This window comes from Cervus elaphus, chromosome 9, assembly GCF_910594005.1.
Source record: "Cervus elaphus chromosome 9, mCerEla1.1, whole genome shotgun sequence".
Lineage (NCBI taxonomy): Eukaryota > Metazoa > Chordata > Mammalia > Artiodactyla > Cervidae > Cervus > Cervus elaphus.
Genome location: NC_057823.1, coordinates 34,605,653 through 34,621,064, shown reverse-complemented (window position 1 = coordinate 34,621,064; position 15,412 = coordinate 34,605,653). Strand labels below are relative to the sequence as shown.

Sequence of the window (15,412 nt, the reverse complement as noted above, 5' to 3'; positions counted from 1 at the left end):
TCCCCAGGTCCCATAATCACTGTAATGAATAATTTCCTTCAGAATAATGTATTCTTGGAAGTGGAATATTTTTTTGTTGTTTAATTACTCAGTCGTATATGACTCTTTACGACCCCATGAACTGCGGCATGCCAGGCTTCCATGTCCTTCAGTATCTCCCGGATAGTCCGGGACACTAAAGTCATGTCCATTGAATCAATGATGCCATCCAACCATCTCACACTCTGTCACCCCCATCTCCTTCTGCCCTCAATCTTTCTCAGTATCAATTTCTTTTCCAATAGGTCAGCTGTTTACATCAGGTGACCAAGTATTGGAGCTTCAGCTTCAGCATCCTTTGAATATTCGGGGCTGATTTCCTTTAGGATTGACTGGTTTGATCTCCTTGCTGTCTTTGCTTGTGGAATATTTGGTTGATGACAAATTAATGAGAATGTCTCCTGTCCACTCCCTTGGAAGGGATAGGAAAAAATACCCGACTAGCAATTCTGCTACTCACTGGAAAAGACCCTGATGCTGGGGATGATTGAGGGCAAGAGGAGTAGGGGGCTACAGAGGATGAGACGGTTGGATGGCATCACTGACTCAATGTACATAAATTTGAGCAAACTCCAGGAGACAGTGAAGGACAACGAAGCCTGTTGTGCTGCAGGCCATGGGATCACAAAGAGTCAGACATGACTGAGTGAGTGAATGGCCAGCAGTTCAGCAGGGCAGAGAAGGCCTGGCCAACCATTCCTAGATAAACCAGAGGTCACCAGTGTCCCACCCCCTCTAGGTTTATGCCCTGGCCTGCCTCCCAGATCACAGGGTAGGACAGAGACAGGCCTTCTATCTTGAGGAAGGGTTGGTGTGCAGGCCCATCAGGGTTCTGTCCTTTCTCTGAGTGTGAGATCTCAGTATCTGTCTAGTGATTTCATACCTGGGAGGAAACTACTGAGGTGTAATTACTTGAAATAAACAACTAATCAAATCCTTTTTAATTTTTTATTTTTTCTGAAAAGAGTTTCCCTTCTTGTATGCTATGAGCAAGTAGTTCTGGCTGTCTCTTCAAAACTGTCAGATATCACTGACACTTATGCCATGAACCATTTTTGAAAACTTTTAATTTAATGCATTGCTTCTTGGAGGACCTCCATATCTTTGTATGAAGAGTCATCATTCTTACATCTTATTCTTTGTTACAGCATCAGTCATGTTATTCTAATTGAACAGCAGAGGAATGGAATACAGACAAAGCTGCAAAGCCAGGTTCATACTACAGTAAATGAGAGTGTGTCTTTTTAGTTAATGGAATGAATGAAGGACTCTTCTCCCGTCCTCCAAAAGTCACAATTAGAATGGAACCTATCAATTTTCCTGAATTTTCTATATCATGCAGGAAATGTTGAGACAATATTTTAATTTAATATGTGACAACAATATTGTCACAATAGTGACAATAAACGCTTGTCACTAAAGTATGAAAAGCTGCTTTCTTCACTGAGTGGATTCCCTTCTCTGATTCATTTTTCATACAGTGACACAAACCTGGTGGCCTGAAGATTTCAAACGATGATGTCCAGCACATTCCCATGATCTCATGAGAGCCCAGCAGTCCCTGTGAACACCACAGCATCAAGGTAGGGTTGGCCGGAGGCACATGTACCTGATTCTCTGTGGCTCCTTTCAGTTGTCCTGGTAAATATGATGCCAAACTCTGGAGAAAATGTTCACATAGAACAGGACTTGAACACCTGGCTGATCGCCTTGTTCTCTAGCCCAGATAATTGTCCTTAACTCCAATTTGATTACCTTCCCCCACATATAAATCCATGAACACATACATGATGCAAACAAGTGTGGACACTGCTGAATTTAGTACAGACTCTAATACCCCTTCTCCCGTGTACTCATGCCCATGCATTTATCTCGAAGTTATTTTTCCATATTTTTTTCTTTAAATGAACATAAACTTTTTCCTCATATCTCCCTTTTACATACTCACTTGTACAGTTACTTGGCTGAAAGACAGACATTCTTACTATTGAGAGAGGAAAAGTTACTGGATAAAGCCCAAGGCAATTAAAACACACCCCTTGGCTTCTCTGGACTTGTGTAGGTGTAGGTGCACAAACACTTCTTATAGTAGAAATGATGGAACGTGTAAAAATCATCTGAGACAGTCAATATGTGTATATACAGGTCATAATTCAGTTTTAAGCTCAATAACTTTAGAGCTGTAAAAGCTACCAATTTCTGGAAAATGTAATTTGCATGTTCAATTATTTGTATGTGATTTACGTGGATAATATTTGTACTTTCAAAAATTAATTTTAATCTTTCTTTGTCACTCCAGCATCTTCAATCATAAGGGCAGAAACAAAAAATAAAAATTTTAAAAATATTATGGAAAATTCACAAAACTATATAGGAAAGGGGAAATTAAAATATTATTAGTTCGACTTTCAAATGATGTTCTTCATTATTTGTAGCTTTTACCCTACTGAAATTATTAAAGCTTGAGTTTGCATAAACAAATAATATGTATAACAACTGTATGTTTACCTGTGTGTGTATAAGTTCATAGAAAACAAGAGATGGGTTAAGTTGCTTTTGCTTTGATCTGCTGAAGACTTTCTTTCTTCCCTTGATAAGAGGCTCTGCCTTCAGAACAAATATGAGGGCAAGTCATTCTAGCCAAATGAAGTCATTACTTCACTGATTGGCTTCCCTGATTGAGCTCATGGTAAACATTAGTCTATGTTGGATCAATCTGCACTAATAACTTGGAAAATCAAAATATAAGAAAGAGTCTGTGGTGGTTAGTGGTGGGTTTTCCTTTGCAGCTCACATTAAGGCCCATGAGCCTCTACTACTGGAAAGCTTCTGTTCTTCTTTTTTTTTTAACCTGTTTTTTTATTTATCAAGCATCCCCACTAACCATTCAATAAATTCTTGGTTTGCCTTAGGTAGCCTGAGATATTTACTGCTGTTTGTTACCTAATGTACCTTTATTGATACAAATTAGCTTCAACATGATAATTTCTTCCATTTTAATAATCGAAATGATACAGTCCAGAAAGGAGTAACATATTACATTCCTCTGATTTTATATGGAAACAATAAGGGATACAATTATACTCAGTATGTATATTATGTCCTTGATTAATTAAGAAGGTGCATTGAAAATGTATGGGCATATAAACAAAATTACTTATTTGGACAAAATGGACTTCAGCACATTAGGCCTGGTAAATCCCTTATTGCTAGTTAGCAGCTTTGAGTACTTTCTGAGTCTGCTCTCCCATCTTGAAAACAGAGATCATAATACCTAAAATTATGATTGTGAGAGTAAGAAGACATGGGTAAATGGGTAAATGAACCCAACATAGCCTCTGAAATAAATAGCAAAATAATTTATCACTCACTTTTGAAATTTACTTTCTTTACCTATGAGCATCTGCAGTTTGATTATGATGTGTATAGTAGGATTCTTTTTTTTTTAATTTATGTTGTTTGATACTAGCTGAGCTAAGCTTTTTTAAAAAATCTTTTGGATTTTGAAAAAATTATAAACTCACAAGAAGTTTCAAAAACAGTCCACAGTCCAGAGGGGTTCCATGTACGCATCATGCATAATTTCCCAACATAATTCTAGTACATTATCCAACAAGGGCACCGATGAGAACAATATGATAAATCAGACTACAGAACAGACCTTACTCAGATTTCACTGTTTTTTAAAGTACTCACATTTTGCATGTTTTTGTGTATAATACTATATTTTACACGTGTTGATTTTTGTATGTCCATCACTGAAGTCATGGTACATGAATGTTCTGTCCCACAAAGCAGTTCTTTCATTCTTCCCTTGACAGTCACATACACCCTGTTTCCCTAACTTCTGGAAGTAGCTGTGCACTCTTTTTTTTTTTTTTATTCCAAGAATTTTATACAAAATGAATCATATAGTATGTAAACTTTTGAGATTGGCATTTTCACCTAAACCTGATTCCCCTAATATTGAGCCAAATTGTTGCATATATTGTAGTCTATTACTTTTATTGCTGAGGAGTATTCCATTGTATGATGTGGAACAGTTAAATGTGTTACACGTTTAAAGGCATTTGGGTTATTGCAAGTTATTGCGATTGGAAATAAAGCTTCTATGACATTAGTGTGCAGGTTTTATGTGAACATGTTTTCCTCTTTCTAGTATAAATGCCTGAGAGCATTATTGTTTTGTTAGATGGTAAATGTTATGGTAAAACTACTGCAGGCTAATTTCCATAGTGGTTGAACCATTTTTATATTCCCACTAATGTATGAGAAGTGTAGTTTCCCTGCATCCTCACCAATATTTGATAGTATAAGTATTTTTAAGAGCCTTTAGTAGGTATGCAGTAGACTCTTGTGGCTGTTTAAATATTCATTACCCTAGCAATTTGTGATGCTGAACATCTTTTCATGTAGATGTCATTTGCGTGTCTTTTTTGGATTACCTTTGTAAGTTTTCTGCCCATTTAAAAATTAAATTATTTTCTTTTTATCCAGAGAGTTATTTGTATGTTTTGGATATGAATTAGTTGTTGGATATGTAATCTGCAAATATTTTCTCCCAGTTGGTGGTGTCTTTTTATTCTCTTAACAGGGTCTTGGGTAGATTAAATGGTTTTAAATATTAATGAAACCAAATATATCAGCTGTTTTCTTTTATGGATGGTGCCTTGTGTGTCATGTCTAGGAATTTGGCACTTAACTCTGGGTCTCAAAGATTTTCTTCTATTTTCTTCTAAAGGTTTTAGAGCTTTACATTTAGTTTTATCTGTGGTTCTGTTTAATTTTTATACAAGGTGTAAGGCTCAAATGGATTTTTGGTTACTGTTGTCAAGTTGTTCCTGCACAATTTTATAAAAATGTTATTCTTCCTCTACTGAGTTGCTTTTGAATTACCATTTCAAAAGAAGCTTGTCTCACTTGTTTGGGTCTGTGTGTGGTCTCCTCATTCTGTTGCATTGATTTACTCTTTATTCCTCTGATATTGTATGCTGTATTGATTGTTGTAGATATTGACTATGTTGTAAAAATAGGTGGTGCGATTTCTCCGGCTTGATGCTTCTTTTTCAGTATTGTTTAAGCCATTCTAATTCATTTGTGTTTCCACATAAATTTGAAGATAAGCTTGCCCATATGTATTTTAAAAATCTTGCTGGGGTTTTAACAGGGTTTACACTGAATGTACAGATCATTTTGTTAAGAACTAGCATCTTCAATTGGAGAAATAACTCCAGAAAGAATGAAGAGACTGAGCCAAAACAAAAATAGCACCCAGTTATGAATGTGACTGGTGATAAAAACAAGATATTGCTCTGATATTGTAAAGAGCAATATTACATAGGAACCTGGAATGTTAGGTCCATGAATCAAGGCAAACTGGAAGATGTCAAACAGGAGATGGAAAGAGTGAACATTGACATTTTAGGAATCAGCAAACTAAAATGGACTAGAATGGGTAAATTTAACTCCAATGACGATTATATCTACTACTGTGGGCAAGAATCACTTAGAAGAAATGGAGTAGCCATCATGAAAGAGTCCAAAATGCAGTACTTGGATGTGATCTCAAAAATGACAGAATGATCTCTGTTTCCAAGGCAAACCATTCAATATCACGGTAATCCAAGGCTATGCCCCAACCAGTAACACTGAAGAAGCTGAAGTTGAATGTATCTATGAAGACCTACAAGACGTTTTAGACCCCAAAAAGATGTCCTTTTCATTATAGGTGGCTGGAATGCAGAAGTAGGATGTCAAGAAACACCTGGAGTAACAGGCAAATTTGGCCTTGGAGTATAGAATGAAGCAGGGAAAAGGCTAATAGAGTTTTGCCGAGAGAATGCACTGGTCATAGGAAACAACCTCTTCCAACAACACAAGAGAAGACTCTACACATAGACATCACCAGATGGTCAACACTGAAATCAGATTGATTATATTCTTTGCAGCCAAAGATGGAGAAGCTCTATACAGTCAGCAAAAACAAGACTGGGAGCTGATTGTGGCCCAGATCATGAATTCCTTATTGCCAAATTCAGCTTCAGTTGAAGAAAGTAGAAAAAACCACTAGACCATTCAAATATGACCTAAATCAAATCCCTTACATTTATACAGTGGAAATGAGAAATGGATTTAAGGGACTAGATCTGATAGAGTGCCTGATGAACTATGGATGGAGTTTTATGACATTGTACAGGAGACAGGGATCAAGACCACCCCCAAGCAAAGGAAATGCAAAAAAGCAAAGCGGCTGTCTGAGGAGGCCTTACAAATAGCTGAGAAAAGAAGAGAAGCAAAAAGCAAAGGAGAAAAGGAAAGATATACCCATTTGAATGCAGAGTTCCAAAGAATAGCTAGGAGAGATAAGAAAGCCTTCCTCAAGGATCAGTGCAAAGTAATAGAGGAAAACAATAGAATGGGAAAGACTAGAGATCTCTTCAAGAAAATTAGAGATACCAAGGGAACATTTCATGAAAAGATGGGCTCAATAAAGGACAGAAATGGTAGGGACCTAACAGAAGCAGAAGATATTAAGAAGAGGTGGCAAGAATACACAGAAGAACTGTACAAAGAAGATCTTCATGACCCAGATAATCACCATGGTTTGATCACTCACCCAGAATGAGACACCCTGGAATGTGAAGTCAAGTGGGCCTTAGGAAGCATTACTACAAACAAAGCTAGTGGAGGTGATGGAATTCCAGTTGAGTTATTTCAAATTTGGAAAACTCAGCAGTGGCCACAGGACTGGAAAAGGTCAGTTTTCATTCCAATCTCAAAGAAAGGTAATGACAAAGACTGCTCAAACTACTGCACAACTGTATTTGTCTTACAGGCTAGCAAAGTAATGCTCAAAATTCTCCAAGCCAGGCTTCAACAATACATGAACCCAGAACTTCCAGATGTTTAAGCTGGGTTTATAAAAGGCAGAGGAACCAGAGATCAAATTACCAACACCTGTTGGATCATAGAAGAAACAAGAGAATTAAAAAGTATAAAAGACACCTACACTTGCTTTATTGACTACACCAAAAGCCTTTGACTGTGTGGATCATAACAAACTGTGGATAATTCTTAAAGAGATGGGAATACAGACCATCCGACCTGCCTCCTGTGAAATCTGTATGAACGTCAGGAAGCAACAGAACCGAACATGGAACAAAAGACTGGTTCCACATTGGGAAAGGAATCGTCAAGGCTGTATATTGTCACCCTGCTTATTTAACTTATATGCAGAGTACATCATGCAAAAGGCCAGGTTGGCTGAAGCACAGCTGGAATAAGATTGCCAGGAGAAATATCAATAACCTCAGATATGCAGATGACACCACTCTTATGGCAGGAAGTGAAGAAATGGCCACCTACTCCATTATTCTTGCCTGGAGGATCCCCTGGACAGAGGAGCCTGGTGGGGTACTCTCTATAGGGTTTCAGATGGTCGGACACAACTGAGCGACTAACACACACATCATCCCACTCATTTAGTGTTTATCTTCACCTCATAGATCAGTTATAATAGCTCCATTAAGGTCTTTTTGAAAATTTGAACATCTGTGTCATCATAAGATTGGCATCTGTGGGTTATCTGCTTCCTTGAGAAACAGTTCTTTTTTGGTAATTTAAATTGTATTTGACATATTTTTAATCCAAAGAATGATTCTGGCTTCTGTTAAAATCATATGGAAAATATTTATTTTATGTTTTTACAGGCAATCAGCTGAATTTCAGAGTGCAAATTCTGTATCATTTTCTGCAATGATGGTTTGTTTCAATGTCAGTTCAGTTTTCAGTGCCTTTGTTTGGCTGTTTTGGCTCCACCTTGCAAATAGGGGCTTGGCACACAATGGATACTCAAAATATTTTTTTCATTCATTTCCAGTTTTTAGTACAGCTTGTTTGAAGCTGAATCATATGGAAATAATAAGTTTTGACAGTCTGTTAATTTAAAAAAAATATATATACCTTATCTCTCCAATAACAGGTAGGTTACTTCAGGGAATGGAGCATAACATGTATTTTGCAAAGTGATATATATTAAAGAGCTCCCCAGTGGATTTTGTTAAATGTTTGAAGAGAGTAAAAATTCTGACATGCTACCAATTTCATTTTTGGCATTTGTTTCTTATTCTTATTTTCCATATGATAGCTAATAATTCTAATATCTGTGGCATATATTGACTTGATTTTTTTACTTGCCTATAGAAGGACATGTTTATATGCTGCTGAGATTCAAAATCGTATGCTTTCCATTTTCTTCCTCAATCCCAGTATAACTAAGTGTACTATGAAATAAAATTTTTAAAAAATAATACAACTTTTATAACTATAATGGTTTAATACTTTTGCTATAAGATTCTAGTTCTTTTACATGCTAACATACCAACTTAAATATGGAAAATTATGTTTAGTGTGATAAGGACAGCTCTTTAGTTTTAAACATGTTGAAAATTGAATCTCATATTACAGTGGTGTGCCTTTGTTTTAAATTCATGCTATTTTTATATTGTGTAACTTTCTCATTCATGGTAATTTTTTAAAATGTTCTCCATTATAGATAGAGTGACTTAAAATAGTTTGTCATTTAAAAATTTTAATTGAAAATCCAAAGAACTTATCAATGCTAAAAAGAAATGAATTAATGAACCATGAAAAGACATGGAGGAACTTCATATTGCTAAGTGAAAGGAAGCAATCTAAAAAGGCTACATACTATGTGATTCCACCTCTATGACTTTCAGGAAATGGCAAAACTTTGGAGACATTAAAAATAGTGATTGCTGGGAGTGAGATAGAGGAGAGAGGAATGAATACTCAGCACAGAGAATTTTCAAGGCAGTGAAAATACTTTTTAGGATACTATAATGATGGATATAAAACCCATAAAATGTACAACATCAAGAGGTAAGGTACACTATGAACTTTGAGTAATAATGACATGTCAGTGTAGGTTTATCCATTGTGAGGAATGTACCCCTCTGCTGGGGAATGTTGCTAATGGGGGAGGCTCTGTATACATGTGTTGGGGAGGGGATATATGTGAAATCTCTGTACCTTTCTCTGAGTTTTATTGTGAACATAAAATTTCTCTAAAAAACTTGTCTATCTAAAAAAGAAAAAAACCAAAAACTAATCAGCATTTCATGTGATACCAATAAATGAAATCAAACTTTATATCCTCAAGTTTAAGATGCTTTGCATAATTAAAAAGATTTTGAAAGTGTGATGTATCTTATAATTATTAATAAGCAGAAATTTAGAAACAGTATGTGCTTGAATATCATGCCCTTAAACTGCATGAGTCTACTTATGTGGGAATGTAGTTCCATAGTATTTGCTAAAATACTACAGGACCTGTAGTTGGTTGAATATCTGGATATAGAACTGTAGAGATGGAGGAACCAAATGTACTGGAATGTGGACTATAAATAATTCCTGGATTTTTGACTTGGTGGCGGGTCAGTGCCCATAACTACTGCATCGTTCTGTGTTAGCATGTTCTTGTTTGCAAGAAAGCATATTCATATCATTACTGTCATACTACTACTGAGACTTGAGGATATAAAGTATATAAAATGGTTCCATCCTGGCATGGTCAGTCTATTTGTGTTTCTTTTGTGTGATTTCAAGTAGAAAAAATGGACAGATTTGTGTTTGTTCTGAATATAGGTAAGTAGTTAGCTACCTAGGTAATCCCAATACCTCTAAATTCTTTAAGATACTCCTGCAGTTATCTTGAGGCAGGTATTGATAGTCCTCATATTTGAGAACCATAGGATGAACTTATTTTCAAGCCCCATTTTCCTTTTATTTATTTATTTTTTTGGCTTCTTTCGAAGGCTAAAAGCATAGTAGAGATTTTTTTTTTTTTTATTATACGTTTTTCAGATTACATTTAGAACCCATTTAAGGGTAATACCTAGAGAAGGAAATGGCAATCCACTCCAGTGTTCTTGCCTGGAGAATTCCATGGACAGAGGAGCCTGGAAGGCTACAATCAATCCATGGGGTTGCAAAGAGTCAGCCATGACTGAACCAGCTTAGCATGCACACACACAAGGATCCTTCAGTGGAATTTTTGTCTAGCATTTGAAGAAAACTATATTGTGGATAGTATTTGAGATTGTCACATATGTGCTTTTAAAAATAGGTTTATCTTTTACACATAAAGAACTTACATTAATCATACACACTCTCAGGTACATTAATAATGGCCTTCATGACCAAACAAAACAAGCCTTTGTTAAAATATCTTGCAATGTCACCAATTCAACTAAAAAGTAAACACCTAATAAGATTGAAATTTTGTTTTTAGGACAAGTTGACTCAATTAAAAGCCTATGAACCAGGAGTTTAATTTCCTTTTAGTGACTAAGTTACTCTCAGTAGTAGAGTTTTAAAGATACATATGTTTTGGTGATGATATGAGTATAATAAAATACATTCAGAAGGCACTTCTAGAATATGGGTGCTTCCCTGTTAGCTCCGCTGGTAAAGAAATCCGCCTGTAATGCAGGAGACCTCAATTTGATTCCTGGGTTGGGAAGATTCCCTGGAGAAAGGATAAACTACCCACTCCAGTATTCTTGGGCTTCCCTGGTAGCTCAGATGGTAAAGAATCTGCCTGCCATGCAGAAGGCCTGGGTTTGATCCCTGGATTGGGAAGATCCCCTAGAGGAGGGCATGGCAATCCACTCTAGTATTCTTTCCTGGAGAATCCCATGGGCAAAGAAGTCTGGTGAGCTCCATTCCATGGGGTTGCAAAAAGTCAGGCACAACTGAGCTACTAAGCACACAGAAAATGCTGCATTTCATCCACAGCCACAAGAAAAGCACTGAGCATTTACCATTGATCACAGAGTTTACTCTAAAAAGCAGTTTTAGCTTTACCAGGCTATCATTATTAAGCTCTATCTGAAATTTTTTAAATGTATCTCAGCACCAAGTACAAGAGCATATGGTTTTCAGTCAATCTATTTTTAACAGAACAATGTACCAATCTCACTTTATTATATGTGTTTTTAATATAATAACAATTGTGATCATTAAAGTGCATCTGCTTACTATTGAATGAACAATTCAAAAATACCATTTCTGATATCCTCTTCATTTCTAAGTCACAAATAATAGAGAAGAATTTTAGAAACCAGAAGTCCTTACCTTCTCCACATTTATAGGAAATTACATTTTTAGATGACAGCTCTGTAAGTTGAAAGTTACCATGGTAACTTTTATAATAGTCACAAGTCATAGGAAATTACCTTAGTAATCAAAAAATTGATTACACATTGTGGGATCCAAACAGGAAAAGCAAACAGTATGCCCTAGCCTGTCTGTTTTCTCTATTCTTCTGGCCCTGCCAATCTTACACAAGATATAGGCAGTTCTCTGTTTCGCAAACTAAGTTCAATGCAAGTAGAACTTGGAAAATATTGACCCAATATATGTCAGTATCCATCTGTACCTCATCCCCACCCAGAATCTGCAGCCATTCCATCTAGAACAGGAGAGAATATCATCCTAGGAAGAAAAAAAGAATGGAAGCAATATTCTTTACACATTAGAAGAGGTAGGAAGATGTTGCTTTCCAGTTGGTGAAATATTGGAAGAGGAATATCAGAAAGAAAAAGAAAGGTCAGGTATCAGTATTTGCTTCTCTCATACATTTCTAAGAATAGAAGGGTTTAACTGAATCATCCAAAAGTGTATGGAAGAAATCACTAGTATGATCATGAGTCCTTTTATGTAGGAGTAGAAAGGGCTGGGGGTTGGGATTTAGAAGCAGGAATTTGCAGGCCTTTTTGATCTCCTTTACTTCTGTGACCCATTCAATAGGCCATATGAGTGATTTTGGATGACTTTAGTTGAGAGAAGTGTTTAGGCCAAGTACCATATTGATTCAGTTATCTATTCATATTATAAATAATGCTTTTATAAAAGCATTGTGCCTATATTCTCTATTCTTTGTGAATGTGTACTTTTGGATTATAACCCTAGAAGGTCAAACACGTAAGTGTATCTTTAATTTTACTTAATATACCAAATTACACTGTTTCGAGTTTGAACTGTTATGTATCCCCACCAGCCATAATCTGGAATAATTTATGTTCTCCAGTCTCACCGATAGAATATATTATTGAATTTAGTATTTTTGCCAATCATATAGGTGAGAAATAATGCATCTGTTGTTTTAGTTTTTCTTAGTCTTAGTGAGAATGGATATATATTTTTCCACTTAAGGGCTTTTGCATTCTTTGTTTAGTGAATGGTCCATATATTTTGATTTTTTTTCTCAGCCTTGGTCTCAATTTTTAAGAGTCTGTATATATAAAAGAAAGATTTTCTTGCAATTCAATATTTGCCTGTCGCCTTTTTATGAAAACGTTTAACCTCCTGAAGTGAAAGTAACTCGGGTATAAACTTCATTTTTGACCATTTCAATAATTTCCCTAAATTGAGTCTTCCCAGTGGAAGTGTTAGTTCTTAATTCTATTATTTGAGGTAGATTCTCTCAAAGTCTTCTTGGGCTAAATTCTGGCTTATCATGGCTTCTGAGGTTGGCCTTTTTGATCACTTATGAGCCTATCATTGTTTCAAGTGTTTCTAGTTACTCTTCATTGGAAGAGTGATTTACATCAAGTCATTCATCCTAGATATCATCATCTTCCTGACCAAGGCTTCTGGATTGACAGGTTTTTCTGTCTCAGTGCTTTTGAGATAACTGCTCATCCCTCTTCTACCTCGTATTGTTGCCTACAAGAAAAATGCAGTTATCCTCATTCTTATTCCTCTGTACTTAATGTCACATTTTTTCACTAGTTATGATTTTTCTATTTAGTACTGTCATTAAGCAATTTGTTTATGGTATGTCTTCACAAAGTTCCCTTTTTCTTTCTTGTAAATGGAGTATATTAAATTTCTTATATTTGCACATGTATAGATTTTTATCAAATCAGTAAAAAATGTAACCATGATTTGTCACTCCACCCCAAGTTTCCATCATTTTCTGGGTATTTACACATGAATGTGACTCCATGAAACTGCTAATATTTTGGTCTTTTATATTTTTGAATTTTAATTTCTTATTATTTTCACTTCAATTATTTTAATTGAAGGATAATTGCTTTGCAGAATTTGGTTGTTTTCTGTCAAACTTCAACATAAATCAGCCATAGGTATACATATATCCCCTCCCTTTTGAAACTCCCTCTCATCTCCTCCCCATCCCAGCCCTCTGGGTTAATACAGGGCCCCTGTTTGAGTTTCCTGAGCCACACAGCAAATTCCCATTGGCTGTCTATTTTACACATGGTAAAGTAAGTTTGCATGTTACTCCTTCCATACATCTCACCCCCTCCTCCCCTCTCCCCATGTTCAAAAGTCTATTCTCTATGTCTGTTTCTCCACTGCTGCCTTGTAAATAAATTCTTCAGTTCCATTTTTCTAGATTCCATATATGTGCATTAGAATATGATATTTATCTTTCTTTTTCTGACTCACTTCACTTTGTATAATAGGTTCTAGGTTCATCTGCCTCATCAGAACTGACTCAAATGCTTTCCATTTTATGGCTGAGTAATATTCCATTGTGTGTATATGTATCACAACTTCTTTATCCATTTATCTGTGGATGGACATCTAGGTTGCTTCCATGTTCTAGCTATTGTAAGTAGTGCTGCAATGAGCAATGGGATACATGTGTCTTTTTCAACCCTGCTTTCCTCAGGGTATATGCCTAGGATTGAGATTGTGGGGACATATGGTGGTCTTATTCCTAGTTTTTTAAAAAATCTCCGTACTGTCTTCCATAGTGGCTGTATCAATTTACATCCCCACCAACAGTGCACGAGCATTCCCTTTTCTCTACACCCCCTCCAGAATTTATTATTTGTAGACATTTTGATGATGGCCATTCTGACTGGTATGAGGTGATATCTCATTGAAGTTTTGATTTACATTTCTCTAATAATGAGATGTTGAGCATCTTTTCATGTGTTTGCTAGCCATCTGTATGTCTTCTGTGGAGAAGTGTGTGTTTAGGTCTCTTCCCCACTTTTTGTTTGGGTTGTTTGTTTTTCTTGTATTGAATTGTATGAGCTGCTTGTATATTTTGGAAATTAATCCTCTGTCAGTTTTTTCATTTGCTATTGTTTTCTCCCATTCTGAGTGTTGTCTTTTCACTTTGCTTATAGTTTACTTTGCTGTGCAAAAGCTTCTAGGTTTAATCAGGTCCCACTTGCTTACTTTTGTTTTTATTTCCATTACTCCAGGAGGTGGGTCATAGAAGATCTTGCTTTGATTTATGTCATCAAGTGTTCTGCCTATGTTTTCCTCTAAGAGTTTTAAAGTTTCTGGTCTTGCATTTAGGTCTTTAATCCATTTTGAATTTATCTTTGTATATGGTGTTAGGAAGTGTTCTAATTCATTCTTTTACATGTAGCTGTCCAGTTTTCCCAGCACCGTTTATCGAAGAGGCTGTTTTCGCCCCATTGTATATTCTTGCCTCTGTCAAAAATAAGGTACCCATAGGTGCATGGGTTTATTTCTGGGCTTTCTATCTTGTTCCTTTGGTCTATATTTATGTTTTTGTGCCATACCATACTGTCTTGATGACTGTAGCTTCGAGGTATGATCCAAAGTCAGGAAGGTTAATTCCTCCAGCTCCATTCTTCTTTCTCAAGACTGCTTTGACTATTTGGGGGCTATTGTGTTTCCATATGAATTGTGAAATTTTTTGTTCTAGTTCTGTGAGAAATGTCTTTGGTAATTTGATAGGGATCACATTGAATCTGTACATTGCATTTGGTAGTATTTCATTTTCACAATATTGATTCTTCCTACCCAGGAAAATGGAATATCTCTCTGTCTGTTTATGTCATCTTTGATTTCTTTCATCAGTGTCTTATAATTTTCTATGTACAGTTCTTTGTCTCCTTAGATAAGTTTATTCCTAGATATTTAACTCATTTTGTTGCAATGGTGAATAGGGCTGATCCCTTGATTTCTCTTTCTGATTTTTCATTGTTAGTATATAAAAATGCAAGTGATTTCTGTGTATTGATTTTGTATCCTGCAACCTTGCTAAATTCACTGATTAGCTCTAGTAATTTTCTGATACTATCTTTATGGTTTTCTATGTACAGTATCATGTCATATGCAAACAGTGAGAGCTTTACTTCTTCTTTTCCAATCGATTATTTTTATTTTTTTCTTCTCTGAATACTGTAGCTATGTTGAATAATAGTCACAAAAGTGGACACCATTGTCTTGTTCCTGATCTTTGGGGGAATGCTTTCAGTTTTTCACCATTGAGAGTAATCTTTGCTGTAGGCTTAGAAAGTTGAGCCCAGAAGAATTGATGCTTTTGAACTGTGAT

At 35.9% G+C, this 15,412-nt stretch overlaps 1 protein-coding gene across 2 annotated transcripts in view; it reads left to right on the top strand.

Moving 5' to 3' along the window:
* The window catches only part of LOC122699862 (protein FAM170A-like), a 309,029-nt gene that overhangs the window by 278,114 nt on the left and 15,503 nt on the right, over nucleotides 1-15,412 (top strand). For both annotated transcript variants that reach the window (XM_043912283.1, XM_043912284.1), the window contains exon 8: nucleotides 1,521-1,622. The gene's annotated coding sequence lies outside the window, so the exon portion shown is untranslated. The remainder of the gene's footprint in view (nucleotides 1-1,520; nucleotides 1,623-15,412) is intronic.